The sequence below is a fragment of the Myotis daubentonii genome, chromosome 1 (genome assembly GCF_963259705.1).
Source record: "Myotis daubentonii chromosome 1, mMyoDau2.1, whole genome shotgun sequence".
NCBI lineage: Eukaryota > Metazoa > Chordata > Mammalia > Chiroptera > Vespertilionidae > Myotis > Myotis daubentonii.
The window spans coordinates 208,690,464-208,708,018 of record NC_081840.1 but is presented as its reverse complement, the minus strand read 5'-3'; the positions used below and the strand labels follow the sequence as shown (position 1 = coordinate 208,708,018).

Genomic DNA, 17,555 nt, shown 5'->3' with positions numbered 1-17,555 from the left:
GAATCTATTCTTGGGAATGCTGACTGTCAAGGAGGACACAGCCAGAAACGGACTCATCACATTTCCAAAGGCAAGACCAGAACACACAGACTCTGGATCCAAGGCCTCACTTTCTACCTTTAGAACAGAGTCAAGGGCCCTGCCTGCTTCAGGTATAAGTGATGGGCCCAGCTCCCCACCAGCCACTGCCTTTCCCCATCTTCGGGATGCTCTAAAGCACAGGAACAGAGTTTCATTTCCCTGTGTTTGAGCCACAGGCCCTACGACATTTCTGAAAGCCACTCACTGCCCTTGAAAAGCGTTTGGATCTGGACATGAAGGTCATTAGCCACTAGTGCAGAGCCAAATGGTGCATATTTTAGCTTCCCAGTTCATACGGTTTCTGTTACATATTGTTCTTTCTTTTTCTGGTTTTACGAGCCTTAAAAATGTAAAAACCATTCTTAGCTACATATAAAACACACAAAAACTGACAGCAAAGCGGGCCATAGTTTGCTGAGCCCTCCCTTAGAGCAATGGCACGGGGTGAGCAGCAAATTCCGGTGAGTGACTTCTGCCTACAGTTCTGTTGAGTCTAGTGTTAAAATGTTCGGTAGCTATTACACCACCTTCTCACTGGCGAGGTCTACCTAATCCTCCATTACAACTGCCCAAGTCTGATGTTCTCTGCTTGTGGAGTCATCTCACCTTTGCTGGGATCCTCTTCAAAACAGAATTTAGCTGTAGATCTGGCAGAAAATTAAGTCCGCAAATGACAGTCATATATTTGGAAAATGAGATAAGTGGGATTTAAAATAAGCTAGAATATTTTTTAACCTGATAGTGCTTATTCTCTGTGTGTGTGTGTGTGTGTGCATTTTTGCCTAAAATTAAGTGAACACTCCATATATATCACAAAATTCCAAATGAGGAAGAATCCTCTGATATTGTCTAATTTATAACTATTTATACTTGCAGAAACTATGACCTACTTTGGTTAAATGAGCTATTCCAAGTCACATAGTAACTGGTGGGAAAGCTGGGACCAGAAAGTTGGTATCCTGATTTCCAAATTAGTTCTCTTTCTACTACTCTATTTTATAGCGCATTGCCAAATTAGTACTAAAAATTCAGTTCAACCAGTAGTTATAAAGTATTTCCAACATGCCCAGGACTGCTGGGTGCTGTAGGGATACAAAAGAAGTGTAAGAGGATTCCTGCCCATAAAATGCATTTGTTCTCACTGAGAAAACAAGGTACACACACACACACACACATTCTATCTTACATTGTTATGTGACTATTTGGCTAAAACAAGGCTAATAGAAGTTTCTGTAATGATAAAGCGGTTCTCTACCCTTGCTGTACACAATACAGTGTCCAGTAACCACATGTGGTTATTGATCACTTGAAATGTGGGTAGTGCAACTAAGGAGGTGAAATTTTCATTATATTTAATTTTAAGAAATCTAAATTTAAATGGCCACACGTAGCTAGTGGCTACCATGCTGGACCTCACAGGGTCTAAAAAAAAAACAGCGATGGCGAACCTTTTGAGCTCGGCGTGTCAGCATTTTGAAAAACCATAACTCTGGTGCCGTGTCACATATAGAAATTTTTTGATATTTGCAACCATAGTAAAACAAAGACTTACATTTTTGATATTTATTTTATATATTTAAATGCCATTTAACAAAGAAAAATCAACCAAAAAAATGAGTTCACGTGTCACCTCTGACACGCATCATAGGTTCGCCATCACTGGTCTAAAAGAATGATTATAGGCCTGGATGGAAAATGTGTAATACACATTCTGTCATTCCTCCCTCTCGTGCTATGGCACAGACCACTACTGATCACAGAACTCTTTCCCTCTGAGCACATACAGGCTCTCGGGAGTCTCCATACAACATATTTTCAATTGCCTGGACCTGATGTACAACACAAAACCTACCTGCCATCCCAGATACAGATAGAAGGTGACAAAAAATGAGCTGGAGGAGAAGTACTCGAGTTGAACTGAGAAAGACAACATTTGGATGGGTAAAGAGGAAAAGACAGAGTTGGGGGAGAAGGGGCCTCTCATGTAGAGAACAGCATGAGCAAAGGAACTGGGTAGCATTCTCCTGGCTCTAAGCTGGGGTGGATGCTGGCAGGCAGGAAGGAGGATTGTGTTGGGTGTGGCGGAGATAAGGGGACAGGCCGACGGGTGGGGCTAGATTCAGGAGACCTTTGGATTCCAGGAGTTTGGACTTTTCTCCAGAGCAATAGGTACTCTTAAACATTTAAGCAGAAGGACTGAACAAAAGCATGTTTTAGGAAGGCAAATCTGATAGCAAGCCACAGAATGGGTTTCATAAGGGATATATACACTCAGAGACCAGTAAGGAGGCTATTCCACTATGGTTTTTGGTTTTCCTTGAGGAAAAAAATATTTATTGAAGAATATGTATAAATCACAGAAAAGCAAATATAAGGTTAAACTAGACCTCTACCATTCAAACTCAACCTCTACTGGCACTTTGATGTGGTTTCTTCAAGTTCTCCACCACTCCCTCTCTCCATGGCTATTGCAATAATTTAGGAATAAAGTTGGGACTAGGACTAGGAAGGTGGTAGTGTGAATAAAGAGGCAAGACTACAAGATACATTTTTAAGTAAGGCAGCAGGGTAAAGAGGGAGGGGCCTGAGTTCTAGGCCTGACATGGACTTCCTCTCTCTCAACCCCCAGACTTGGTCTCCTCATTTTAGAATCAAGGTATTGGTCTAGGTTCCTCTGGTGTCTAATTAAGGGTCAGATGAGATTTTTGAGACCTCCCCTCAAGATCTAAAGAGGAACTAAAATACGTGTATGTGTGTGTCGATGTGGATTCTAAGTGAAAAATACATATAAATAGCAGGGGTTGTCATAAGACAAAATTGTTCCCTAGGTCTTTAGGTTGCACCAACAGCAGATAGCCCGCTGCAACCTACAAGATTTTAGGTGTCAAGTAATTGTACTATATATTCTGAGCAGTGTATTGTGCGAATGTGCAGATGCAGTTCCCAGGACAGGTAATGGGGCCATGTAAGCAGGTAATTCATTTTCGGAGAGGACTGAGCCAAGCAGGGACAGCATCTTCCAAGGAGCCAAAGGTTTTAAGGCCCAAGCCGTCTTTTCAGACAAAAGGAAAAGCAAAAACAAAAACAACTGCTAGCAAACACAGATTGTGCTCTCTGAAAAAATTAATACAGAGCCCTGGCCTGGCAGCTCAGTTGGTTAGAGTGTCATCCCTATACTCCAAGGTTGGGGGTTACATCCCCGGTCAGGGCACATACAAGAATCAACCAACAAATGCATGTATAGGTGGAACAAGAGACCTCACTCTTTCTAAAAAATAAATAAATAAAAATATATTTTTTTTTTTTAAAAAAAGGAGTTGCAGCCAGTTCTTAGTGAGGGGGATCTGGAGGCCAACCTAGAACCCACTTTTATAATTTGCATATTAAACTATATATAGTTTCTACTTCAGAGTGTAGGCTCTGTCATTTTTAACACATTCCTTAGTCTTTTCACTGACCTTGCATTAGAGAACTCCTAGGGACTCTCACCAGTTAATGAACTCTGGTTAATGAACATGCCTTTTCCCAAGGATCACTTGGCTCTCTAAGAGGCTAGTAGTTAAAAAGTGTACACTCTTGCCCGGCTGGTGTGTCTCAGTGGTTGAGCATTGACCTATGAACCAGGAAGTCACAGTTCGATTCCTGGCCGTGGCACATGCCCTGGTTGGGGGCTCAATCCCCAGTAGGGGGCTTGCAGGAGGCAGCCAATCAATGATTCCCTCTCATCATTGATGTTTCTATCTCTCTCTCCCTCTCTCTTCCTTTCTGCAATCAAGAAAAATATATTTAAAAAATAAATAAAAAGTGTAGGCTTTGGCCTTAGACTGGCCTAGGTATGTGTACTAGTTTTGCCATGCACTAACTGTATGACCTTGTACAAGTTACATATTCTCTCATTCCTCAGTTTTCTTATTTGACTAACATCTTCCTTATGAGATTACTGTAGAAATTAAATGAGGGCATGAAAGTAAAAGAGACAATGCCCAGTGATCCCACTTCTAAGAATATATCCCAGGAAACTAGAAACACCAATCAGAAAGGATATATGCACCCCTATGTCCATAGCAGCACAATTCACCATAGCTAAGATCTGGAAACAGCCTAAGTGCCCATCAGCAGATGAGTGGATTAGAAAACTGTGGTACATCTACACAATGGAATACTACGCTGCGGTAAAAAAGAAGAAATTCTTACCATTTGCAACAGCATGGATGGACCTGGAGAGCATTATGCTAAGCGAAAAAGCCAGTCAGAGAAAGAGAAATATCACATGATCTCACTCATTTGTGGAATATAATGAACAACATAAACTGATGAACAAAAACAGATCCAGAGATAGAGAAGCATCGATCAGACCATCAAACCTCAAAGGGAAGGTGGGGGAGGGTGGGAGTGAGGGGGAAAGATCAACCAAATTACTTGTATGCATGCATATAAGCCTAACCAATGGACACAGATACCAGGGAGGGGTGAGGGCATGAGTTGGGGAGTTGGGGCCGGGGGGGGGGGCAATGGGGGGATAAGGACACATATGTTAATACTTTAATCCAGGGGTCCTCAAACTATGGCCCGCGGGCCACATGCGGCCCGCCTAAAACATTTATCCGGCCCGCCGGGTGTTTTTGCCGCCGCTGCCTGTTACTTAGCAGCCAACTAGGTTTTTTTAAACTATAGTCCGGCCCTCCAACGGTCTGAGGGACAGTGAACTGGCCCCCTGTTTAAAAAATTTGAGGACCCCTGCCTTAATCAATAAAGAGAGAGAGAAAAAATGAGACAATGCAAATAAAAGATTTCTTTTGTGACTGGCACTTAGTGAGCACTCAATAAATGTTATCATTATTTATTTTCATCATCACCTCTAGGGTTCCTTTTTAACTCTAACATGTTATGTTTCTAAGAATCATTTGGTGGCTGTGTGCACAAATGGAGATGGACAAAATCAGCAGGTACTGACCTGCCTAGATTTAAAAGTCTGTTCAGCTCCCTTTCACCCCAGCCTGAGTCTTCAATAACCACTTCATTTTTTTCTTAAGATGTCCCTTATATTTTACTGAACTTGGCCTTAGTTTCAAAAGGACCTGACTTACTTTGCAAACAGAATTTTTGTTATTCTTGATAAAGCGACGTGCTTTTTCTGTTACTGTTATTTCTTGGCAGCACAGACACCCATGAGTATGGCCGAAGTGAACATCAGACATGCCATTTCTGTCTGCCCTTCTGAAGCAACTGCTGACACCTGGGGACAGCCTGCAGGAACCAATGCACAGCCTTCGATGGGGCCCCAACTCAGCATAACTTTGGTGCATGTCTAATGACTGGTTTGAAGACCTTGTTCTTGGAAACTTCGGGGCTGACTTTTGAGTGTTGCCCATGAAATTTGCCTAAAGGTTCTTTGCTGACTTTAGCCACACATTTCAGCCTCGTAACCTTGGAGAATTCTCCCTGTTTTCTACAGCATCAAATATCCTCCTACAAAGCATAATGCCATCGTCGACCTGTTATTCTGCCAAAAGACACACACATCTTGTTGATGCCCACAGCTTTCCTTTTCCTTGTCCTTACTGGGAATAAACCTCTTCCTTTTAGGAAGACAGTCCTTCTTTTGTAGGCGAACGTCCGCTTGTCAGCCATCATGTTATTGGTTGAGTCATGGCCCACAGCCACCATTCTACCTTTTCAGTTTTAAAAATGGGGTAGGTTGTCTTACAAACAGCAAGTCATCAAGGAGCAGACTGCCGAAGGAACCACTGGCTCTATGAAACTTTGGCCCATGTGGATGAAATAATTTTAAAGGGAAATCATCCAGTTTGTGATTAACCACAAACTCCCTGGAAAAACTTGTTATTCCCTATGAAAATCAGTTTTCCCAAACCTATGTCCATTTGGCTCTGGAAAACAACCTCAGGATCATCATAGCTACAGAAATGCCGTGTTATGAAGTCACTGGTTGACAGTATCCACAACGGGCTATGGGTGAGTTGGGCCCAATTACTCTGACACTAAGTCTTTTTGGAAAGTTCTTCAGCTTATATCACTGTGGCAATTACATATGGATCATTATAAACTGCAAAGGACTTGAGGGTTACTTTTGTTCAACTGGATCAGAGATCAGAAAAAAGTAACACGTCCAGACAACAGAGTGATGAGTTTACTCTCTGGTAAATGTGGATACAGATGAGAAAAGAGGATCCATTAACTTCCACTGCATTTTCAAACGTGCCATTAAATATTTGAGTTATGATGTTGCTTGTTCTAACTCCTGTTTTATTATTAATATTTCCTCTTACACTCTTCTGGGGCAAAGATCATGTCTGAATCATCTTTGTATCTCTATACACCTGCCCGGAATCTTTCCTGTCTTTTCATGTGGGGGTCCTTGGTAGGTTTATTAAATTAAACTACAGGCTTTCATTCCCCCTCTCTGTAGTAATAAGTTACATGGGACCAAGTAAATAGTAAAAAGTAACATGTGATGGAAAAATATCTCTTCTATGTTCAGGTGAAATGGCAGAAAAATCACATTTAGAACCTGCTTTTAGGGACTGTCTTCAACATCCTGGTGTCATTTTGTGACAGGCCTTTATTAGTGGCTGACTAAACAAAAGAGAATCTGTTTCAACTCATTTGCTTGACCTTTGTGTGTATTTGTTCTTGAGTAAGTTTCCTTCATACGAACCACAGAAGTTGTACAAAGCTTACCTTAAGTCCTCTTTGAGCTACAATCTGCCTTCTTGGGGGGGGCGGGGGGGGAATGATGGGAAAGCCATTTTCTAAAATGTCTAGCTTCTGATAAATTTTAGGGATTTGGGGGAAATCTGTTTCTAAGAGGATCTGTGACCACTAAATGACAGCTACCATTCAGAAGCATGAAGAGCCATTCACCATAGAAAACAATGTCTTAAGAAGCCTACCTTTCCTCCTTTTCAAAATCATCTTGTATTTTCAATTTGAAGATTAAACAATGCCCACTTTTTAATTTATTAACTGCCTTGAAATAGAAATCTAGGCTGTGATGAGTAGGAAAGGGTCAGCATTCAAAATGTTTAGCTATTTCATTTAAAGTTTCCATCAGGAACTCCATGATTTTTTTCTCTTCCCCTTTCACAGGAATCACCATCTGACCTCCGATGCCCATATCTTGATGGAGGAACACAGAATTCCCGTGACTTGAGAAAAATCAAGTAATGATCTAGGCATTAACTTTCAAGAGGACTGACCCAACAGGTCACCAAAAGGTAATACTAAAACTTCAAATTTCTTTATATCAATCATAGCCAGTGATATACTCTTTCCTTTTGTATGGAGAAAACAGACCAACCTTATCTCAGATTGAGGTAAATAAACTCCCCATCCCAAATTTTTAGGCCTGTTAAATAGATAGATATTTTTTAAAATAAATAAATAAATAAAATCTAGCTAGTTCTGGCCAGCTCCAATTCACAAAATGACCACATCATATTCACTCATGATTAAGAAATCTTGAGATGGCCAATCCACTGGAACTGGGGTACCGTATGTGTGTGTGTGCATGCATGCATACACATGCATGAATTTCTGAATCTGTCAGTTTAGTTACTGGTCAAAGAGTCTCAGCTCAGCAGTACTCTTGATAGAAAATGTCAACATCGAGCACTAAGATTTAAAACTTGAGAATCTCATAATGATCCAAAAGCGGAAGCAGGTTCAAGTAGCTAGTCTCTGTTCTATTTAAACCATCTATTTTCTATTTTTAAGAATCTGGCCTTTGGGTGGGGGGAATCATGCCAATGATGACCCCCTCCTGATACCATCAAGAAAGTAGAGAAAAAGAAAAAAACAACACATTTGTTGATGAAAACAATCTCTCGCTGGAAGCTGATCGCGTCCCTGTTGGAGGGAAGTGAGGGAAATTCAGACACAGATTTGGAGAGAATTCAAAGGACTGGCAGGAAAACAGGACTTGAGATCCAGCTCGGGGAAATAATGCTGATAGAGAAGAAAGAATTTATGTCTGAACCACAAAAAAACAAAAAAATCTGATCGCCAGTTTGAAATAAATCTCTAAGTGGTTTTAAAGATTCTTCCTGAAATTTGACCACGTCCTTATAATAGACATCTGTTTATCTGAATCCCTTTCCTCATTAGGTTCATAGTTAAATCTTGAACCTGACACTTGTTCGCCTGTTATGAGACCCTCAGGAAAAGCTGTTTCTCACTTGGTGCAGTCACTACCATCTGCCCCCAATCTCCCTATGCCTAGCAAACCATTCCTTCTCCTTCTGAGTCTCAGTTAAAATACCACTTAAATTCCAGAAAACTTTCCCTGGTGACTGCCCCTCCCACTGATGATTAGGTTAAGGCCTCTGATTTCAAACTTCCTTAACTCCTTAGACTTCTTCAATCCACGCATTATTCTTCTACTAGAGGTCCGGTGCACGAATTCGTGCACAGGTGGGGTCCCTTGGCCTGGCTGGTGATCAAGGCCTATCAGGGAGCCGGCCGGCCAGGGGGAAGGGCCTCAGGAGGTTGGCCAGCCATGGGAGGTTGGCTGTGGGAGTGCACTGACCACCAGGGGGCAGCTCCTGTGTTGAGCATCTGCCTCCTGGTGGTCAGTGCGTCATAGCAACTGGTCGCCTGGTCATTCTGGTCATTCCAGTCATTCTGGTCGTTCGGTTGTAACAATCACTTAGACTTTTTTTTTATATGTATAGATGATTTAATGTCTGCCTTGAGTACTAGGCCAGCTTCCTGGGGACAGAAATCCAATCCTTTCTGTCTTCATCTCTTAACTACCCAGTGCCTAGCACAGAGCGTGGCACATAGCAGAAAATCTTTGTTAACCGATTTACCTGTACGCCTACTGATTTCAGCATTTGTGTTCTGTCCTCCATGAGGCTCTACAGAAGGGAGGTTCTGCAAATCTTCAAGTCCGTAAAAACCAGGTACATCTAGCTTGGGGAAATCCTGCCCATTCTATATGAAGGCCGACTTGAACTCATTCACAGACAAACGGGTGCTGACAAATCATTCTGAAGGCACAGCACAGTATTTTAGTTGCAAGTCCTGTGATGTGGGAACCTGGCTTTGGATAAGAGTGTCTGATTCTGAGCTGTTCTGAGTGCCATCACCACTGCTCATGAGGGCCCAGGGCCACTAATCTCAGAATCGTCATCTGAAGTCACTGAAAAAAAATGGTTTTTCTCTCAGTATGAGAATCCTAAATTCTTTCTTTGGTAAGTACAAAATTTTTATTGACTCACTCTTTAACAGAAAAATATTCATTTCTTATCTTTAAAAGAAAAAGCATTGGAACTCTGTGAAAAACAGGAGGTAGAGAACACTTGACATTGGCCATTGGGGATTATCAGAGAAATGCTATGTTTCACCATGTCTAAGTTCCAGAAGATGCACATCAATTTCAGATATGTTAAATCGTGGAATGGAAATGCATTTTTGAGTTGATGAAATGCAGTAAACACTACAGGAAAAACTCGTTATTAAAAGCGCTTAAGCAAAGTCATTCAAATATAGCTTCTGTCATTCTTTGTGACGATGGAATCTTCTGGAGACATTCATGCCTATAAGTATACAGAGCACTGTGGCCTAGTAATTTAAGCAAACACCCAAAAGCAGAACCGTATGTGTTGGTTAAAAAAAAAAAAAGTGGAGATTAGCCTGTGAATGTCACTATGCAATATTCAGTACTTTTCTCCACCCCTGGATTATGTTCATTTGAGCCGAGGTGAAGATGCCGCCAGCTTACCAAACCTCTCGGTGAGCCTAGGAATGGCTGATCTCTGCGGGGTGTCCTGATGCAAAGTGTCCTTCCAAGGCCTCTGTTACATGAACTGTGAAATGGAAAAGAAAACACCACTGAACCAGAGACCGCTAATGAGGGGTATGCCAATGATGACTGCTAAAAGGGATGGAGGAGGAGGGGTTAGAATTCAGCCCTGAGCAAACTACGGCCCGAGGGCCGGATCCAGCCCGTTTGAAATGAATAAAACTATTGAAAAAAAAGACCGTACCCTTTTATGTAATGATGTTTACTTTGAATTTATATTAGTTCACACAAACACTCCATCCATGCTTTTGTTCTGGCCCTCCGGTCCAGTTTAAGAACCCATTGTGGCCCTCAAGTCAAAAAGTTTGCCCACCCCTGGGTTAGATGAAGAATTGCGGCGTTATATTATCACACATCTCAGTGTGTGCAAGGATCACAGGGAAAACTACATAACCAGACAGTGTAGTAAATTTCCGCTGGCCCCCCATACGTGGAGAAAATAGGTCAACTGTGCAAGGCCATTCAGGTTCATATTAGCTAAAGGACATTCAAGAAAGAAATCTTACAAGGAGAGGAGAGGAAAAGGTATCAGGAGGTGGTAATAGGGAAGAGAAGGTCGCAGGTTTTCCCAGGCGCTCAAAACTCAGCTCTACTACTTGCCACCTGGGTGATCTTGGGCATTTTACTCAACCTCTCTGAGCCTCCTTTAACTCATCTAATTTGGGCCTAATGTAACCCACCTGTTAAGGACATTGTGACAATAAATAAGATGACAGAAAGGAAGCCCTTAAGGCCGCACGTGAAAGAAAACATTCATGGAGGGCAGCTATGAATATTATATTCATTTCCATTTCTTTCTGCAGACACATTAAATTGTGATCTTAAATCACCAAACACTCAAAATTGTTTAAAGCATTATGAGCTGTTAGTATTTTAAACATTCCTTTATTTTTGGCAGCCCTGTATATCTGGCTTTTTTGCCCATATATAATTAATATTCTATAACTAGTCAGCTCATCTTTAAGTAAATACATTTGATTAGCTAGGCTCCGTACAGAAGATTTTCTTATGCTACCGCCCCACGAAAAATGAATAAAACTTCACAAGAATCTCACTCCTGCCTTCTCCAAGAAAGACCATGAGTCCACAACCTACCTCTGGGAAATAAAATACTGAATTCTGCTAACACTTGTGGTCCAACTCAGCAATCATTTGTTCCAAAGTTCTCCCCAACTCAATGGCCTAATTAAGTAAGGTTGAGCTTTTGATTAACATACAGTGGTTGAAGGAACTTTGACCCACAGAAACTTGGCATTTGCCTTGCTTCTCTGAGTCCAACCTGTGTCACGAATGCCAGTTTCAAGGGTAATAAAGGACCTAGCTGTTTGCTTATTGCAAATGGAGGCGGTGCCATGCCATTATCTGACTTTTACCTCTGCTGTCCACTGAACCCTGGACAAAGAAAGTTTGCAGCCTGAATGTCAGTTTCTAGAGTGAAAGGATATACATTTCCAAACTGAAAAGCACCTAAATTCTACCTGGCATATTAACTAAATGTCAGTTGTTTAGGAAACATGAACATGGTCCCAAGATCAAGGTAATCAGAGTGTAGACCAGGTGTTGGGCAGGTGCAAGTTATGTCTGTCCAGATTCTGCCTTGGTCCAACTGTTCTCTCTGATGGTTCCCGAGTTCCTCTTTATTAATGTGTTACATAAAACATGCATCAGACACAAGGCAGAGGCCACAGTACTTGAGAGTTCGTGTTCTTGCCTCTAATGAGATTAATAGTGTTCCCCAAACTCATATGTTGAAGCCCTGTATGTCAGAATGTGGCTATATGTAGATATAGAGCCTTTAAAGAGGTAATTAACTACCGACAAGAGGTCTTATAGGTGGACCCTAATCCAATATGATTGATGTTCTTATAAGAGGAGATTAGGACACATTCACACACAGACTGAGGGACAACCATGCGAGGACCCGTGAGAAGGTGGCCATCTGTAAGCCAGAGCCAGAGAACACAGGAGAAACTAAACCCACCGACACCCTGGTCTTGGACTTCGAGCCTGCAGAATCCTAGAACTGTGAGAAAATAAATTTCTCTTGTTCAGGCCACCCAATGTGTGGTACTTAGTTGTAACAAACGAGTACACTGCCCGACTCCCTGCACCTCTCAACCGTATGGCCCAGGACCAAGCAGGCAACAAATGAGTGAAACAGACAAAGAGCAAGAGAATGAAGTGGTGTAAACAGAAGAGGATATGTTCTATCTACAGTCATCAAATTTTAAAACTTTAAAATACTGTGAGGCCATAGAAAATATATTCCTGGACCAATTATGCTGGTGACCCTCCAGTTACAATCCCTGGGATAAACCATTGTGGTCTGACATTTAATAACAATTGATGTTTAAAGACACCCACTATTGACGTTCTCCCTCCAGGGAGCACACCTGTGCCACTCCTTTCCCCCTCCCTTTCCCCCACAGGCACATATCCCCTAATCTCTAAGGGACCCCATGAGACTTACAGCCAGGGGGGAAATGGTCCTTGTTTCACTGTCCTAAGTATGTTTTTGCTGCAGTCAATAACTTATTGCTTGCTGAAGAAAAAAAAAAGAAAGAAAGAAAGAAAAAAACAAACAACGAAAATAAAATAAAGACACCCACTATTCGTGCTTTCAATAAATAAGAATTCAACACCTACTATAGGCCAGACCTTAGGCCAGACACTGGGCATAGCAGTGCTGAATAAAACAGGTGTCTTCTCTGCCTTCGTGGTGTGTAATGGTCTGGATAGGCAGTCCAGGTATTGAGCCAGGATAGAAATACCAAGTTGAAAAAAGACACAGTTGTCACCCTCTAGGAGGGTACAGATTAGCAGGGCACAGAGATGCAACAAGAACATTATAAGACAATGTGACCCCAGCTTAATACACAAGAAGCAATGGAAAGTGGGGAGAAAATGATTCCAAGTCAGTCAAGGTTAATCGAAGAAGATGTGAGCCAACTCCTGAAGGATGAGGTGCACATTGTCTGGCAAACCAGGGTTGACCGATAAGGAGGGGGCACTTTCTGGACAGAAGGAACACCCAGTTCCTGGGTCCAGGGACATGAGAGGGCATGGCATCTTTGGACAATGACAACTAGTTGGACTGAGAGTGAGCTTTGGAGAGCTGCAAGGCATGCCACCGAAGAAGGCGAAGAACCAGGAGCTCACATTTCAGTGCACAGTGAACCACGGGAGAATTTTAATCAGGAAGGTGACACTGCCAAAATTCCATGTTGGAAAGATCACTCTGACCACAACTCAAAAAGGGCCAAAGGCAGGGCAATCCATCAGAAGCTGAAGGCAGGAACTAGGGAGACAGATGAGGGATGCTTGTTGGTCAAGGTCAGGGATGCAGAACTGGAATCGTCACGGTGTTCAACCGTGGCCCTGGGTGACATTGCCCAAGGACATTATGTGCGTAAAGAGAAGCACTAGTTTTTTAAGCTGGGTACTTCGGTCAATGAGAACATGCATTTCTTAAGAAGCTCTTAATTTCATTTATCTTACATTTTGCATCAGGAAACTAACCCTACTCACTCTTTTTATCCATCAAGGTCATATGTGACTGTACCTCAGCTTCCTTATCTATGAATATGATAATAATGACACTCCCCTGAGAAGGATTCCTGGAGTTCATTAATACAAATAAGTACTTAAGTGCGACAAGTGCTAGCCACTATTAAGGCAGAAATAAACTTTAAATTCAGAGATTCAAGGAGCCATGGGACCTGCTAGGGGAGAATGCAAAGGGGCACAAGAGAACTTTCTAGAGTGATGGAAATTTCTGTCTTGATTGGGGCAGTGATTCCAAGGCTATGTATGTTCCAAATATCACTTCAAATGTGTAAATTTTATTGTACATAAATTAAACTTCAATAAAGATTAAATAAAGATGGAAGATGGGAAGGGGAATTCACAGAAAAATTGATATTTACTAGTATATTCCAAAGAGAAGGGAAAAACAGATTTGCATGAAAGAACTTGTCTTAAAACTTTCAATTTCCACCCTGGCCAGGTAGCTCAGTTGGTTGGAACGTCATCCCTCACACCAAAAGGTTGTGGGTTCAGTTCCCAGTCAGGGCACATACCTAGGTGGCAGGTTCAATCCCTGGCCGGGTTGCATATGGGAGGTAAGTGATCGATGTTTCTCTCTCTCTCTCTAAAAATCAATAAAAACACACCCTTGCGTGAGGATTTTAAAAACACACACACTTTCAATTTCCAAAAACATCAGCTGGCTAGGCGTGTAAAAGAGCTTGCTTTATGCAAGAAACATTTTGAAAATTCACCCTCATCATCCTACGTCTAAAGAACAGCACTTTTACCCCTCGTTTCACTGGACAAGCTGCCCTCTGGTGGTTCTGATATATATTTCCCAAGCACAGAAGTGGGCAGTTTAATATTAAGCTAATAGGGTGGCAATCCCAGCCTGCCTGCAAATATTTATTTCTCAAGGTAACCGAGAGAGGGTGTGCTGGCCGTTTCCACCAAGAGAGCACATGGGCCATATGGGCTGTGTCACAGCTGACCTTTCCATAACTAAGAAAAGAGACTTGCCACAAAGCATATATGGTTTGAGGTTGATGAATTCAGAAGACATTGTATCTCCATTTAAATTGTCGGTTAATTTTAATGTACTCCAGCACACACTTTCATTTTTGCAACACAGAAGCTGCATATCACAGGCAAGCATGTGTCTCAAACAAGGTGAGGGCAAAGAGAACAACCGAAGTTTCAATCCCAGCATCTGTGAATACTATTCAACATTCCCAAGATATCTTTACATGAACAAAGAAAACAACAACCAAGCAAATACAACCCAAAACACTGGGCTCTGTTAACATTGGCACGTGGGGAATCTAGGTGTCTTATGAAACACGAAGCATTTGTTTAATAAAAGCAAAGAAGGAAGGACAGAGGGAGGGAAGAAGGAAGTAGACAAGAAGAAAAGGAAGGGAGGGAGGAGGGAGGATCAAATGGCATATCTTTCAAAAGTTGAACGAATAAGGAAGATAAAAGATGACACAAGCAGGAACTCAAAAAATGACAACATTTTCTCTTTAGAAAGCAATTCATCTTCATACAAGGCCTTTTGTAAAAGAACTATAGAGAGAAAAGATAAGGATATAGATCTGCGGTTCTCAACCTGTGGGTCGCGACCCCTTTTGGGGGTCGAATGACCCTTTCACAAGGGGTTGCCTAAGACCATCGGAAAACACATATGTAATTCCATATTGTTTTTGTGATTTATCACTATGCTTTAATTATGTTCAATTTGTAACAATGAAAATACATCCTGCATATTAGATATTTACATTACGATTCATAACAGTAGCAAAATTACAGTTATGAAGTAGCAACGAAATAATGTTATGGTTGGGGGTCACCACGACATGAGGAACTAACTGTATTAAAGGGTCGCGGCATTAGGAAGGTTGAGAACCACTGATATAGATGAAGACATGCTGTATTTCAACTGTTGAGATGTTAAAAATTCATCAAGTCCAGATCAGTAGTGTGAGGCTAGACTAAGTTAACTTCCACCAGGGCTAGATTCACGCCTGATGCATGACTGCGAGCCCATATTCTAGTACAGCGACCTTTCTTTTGAAATCAAGTCATGTCACTTCCCTTCTCAAAACCCTCCAATGTCTCCTCCTCACACTTGGAATAAAATCCAAAATCCTTCCCAGGGCTCCATGTGCTCTCCCGGGAATTTCCTTTCCCAGACACAGGGCTCTGCCCCCCTGATTCAGGTCTCAAACATCACCTCCAAGAAGTCTTCCTTGACTAATCTTTGACAACAAATTTCCAATCACGAAACCTACACTCACTTTCCTCTTTCCCGTCTTCATTTTTTGTCACTGCATTCATTAGTATCTGATATTACGCTATCTATTTATTTACTTTTATCACTTTTTATTATCTCTCTGCTCCACTGAAATGTGAGCTCCATGAGAGAACGGGGCTTTTTCTCCTCAAACACAGCCAGTACTGTGGCCAGTACTTATTATTTGAGAAATGATAATAAATCTGGTTGGGGAGATGATAAACCCTAATAAAAGATGCTATCAGTATCAACAAGGTCTGCCTCAAGTCTCTCCTATGGCAAGAAAAGTCTATATCCTTTACTCGAATCCCAGAGTGATGGACAGTGGTTGACCAACATGCTCTGCTGAATAATTCTTTGGGACCACAGACTTTGGAAGGTAAAATGGGGCCTTAGTTACAAGCTACTGCAGCCCTTTGGTTTTGAAGATAAGTACACAGGCTCAGAGAGGTTGGCTGGTACCTCCAGACACACACAGAAATAGCACACACCAGCAAATACCAGACCGCTTAAAGGATGTCCAGTGCCTGCCTTGTTCATCTCCATAATCCCAGGGCCCAGCACGGTCCCTGACACAAAGAATGCGCTCAGCACAAGTGCGCCTGAGTAACAGCTCCCGTAATCCTGCTCTCAGGGCTCACCGACTGCTCTGTACTTCCCCTCGTCGCTGTCTCAACTACAACTTCCTACCCGAGAGCCATTTCCAGTTGCTGTGTCATGTGTTATTGCATCCTGTCCTCTCTCCCTTTAATATGCAGCTTGACAACATATGAGGCCCAATAGTACATCTGGGGCCTGGTTAATTCTAACATAACTCAAATAGACAGCCTGGAAATACCAAGGAAAACGTGGACTATGAAAAGTTGGGATATGCAAACAAGAAAGGGAAGGAGGGAAGGAAGGAGGGAGGGAGGGAGGGAGGGAGGGAGGAAGGGAGGGAGGGAGGGAGGATAAGCCGGCAGTGAACTGGTCTAGGCCTTGGGTGCGAGACTGTGATGCAGAGCAGGAGGCCGGTGTGGCTCATATTTGTTTCCCTGCAGCACCTCGCAGTGCGCCCGGCACACAATCATGGCCCATTTGCTGGGAGGAAGAAGAGAAGAAAATGACAGAGCAGATTCAGTTTATACTCAGCCTACAGTGGTTTGGTAATAACAGTAAATTCATTTATAATGACAGCTTACACGTGCACAGTGCGTTCCGTTCTCGGCACTTTACATACATCTCCTCAGTGACTCCTCCCAAGACAAACACCTCACCCGTGGAAGAAATACCACAAAACCCGAGTCCCTTTCAGAAATCAATGAGCAGCCAAATCTAGACTCTCGTCTCTACTGAGACTCCCTGCAGACTTCCTGTTGTCCAGTAGGTCTGTATACCCATGTGCTTTGCTGAAGAAATAGTGAAGTGTTTGAATAGGGGGCGGTGCTACAGACTTGGCTAGTGGGATTAAGCAATGTGGAGTGCATTAGCACATTATCTTTCTAACATCTGAAATATTCTGGATTCCAAAGCACATCTGACCCAGTGGATCTCAGGCCAGGATGTCTCAGGTTTATGTTCACGCAGAGAAGTAACCTGTCCAAAGTCACACACGTAGGTGGTGGCGGAGCTGGGGGTGCTATTCAGTGGGACAACAGGCTAGTTCTGCAGGTGTGCTTGGGGCACATTATCCTGCCTCTCTCATCGATGCCGCCGATGTGACCTGCAAAACAGTTATTGCCTCAACTATTTGTCTGGTGTGGCTCCAGGAAATAAGATGCAGAGGTGAATGGCGGGGGCGGACTTGTGTTGTCACCATGAAGACTGATTAGGACTAGAGATGACCCCAGC

The 17,555-nt window shown here is 42.4% G+C and overlaps 1 protein-coding gene across 2 annotated transcripts in view; it reads right to left on the bottom strand.

Annotated features, from left to right (window-relative positions):
* Positions 1-17,555, bottom strand: part of RBM47 (RNA binding motif protein 47) — a 159,088-nt gene that overhangs the window by 82,805 nt on the left and 58,728 nt on the right. For both annotated transcript variants that reach the window (XM_059672778.1, XM_059672797.1), the window contains one exon: positions 9,824-9,908. The gene's annotated coding sequence lies outside the window, so the exon portion shown is untranslated. The remainder of the gene's footprint in view (positions 1-9,823; positions 9,909-17,555) is intronic.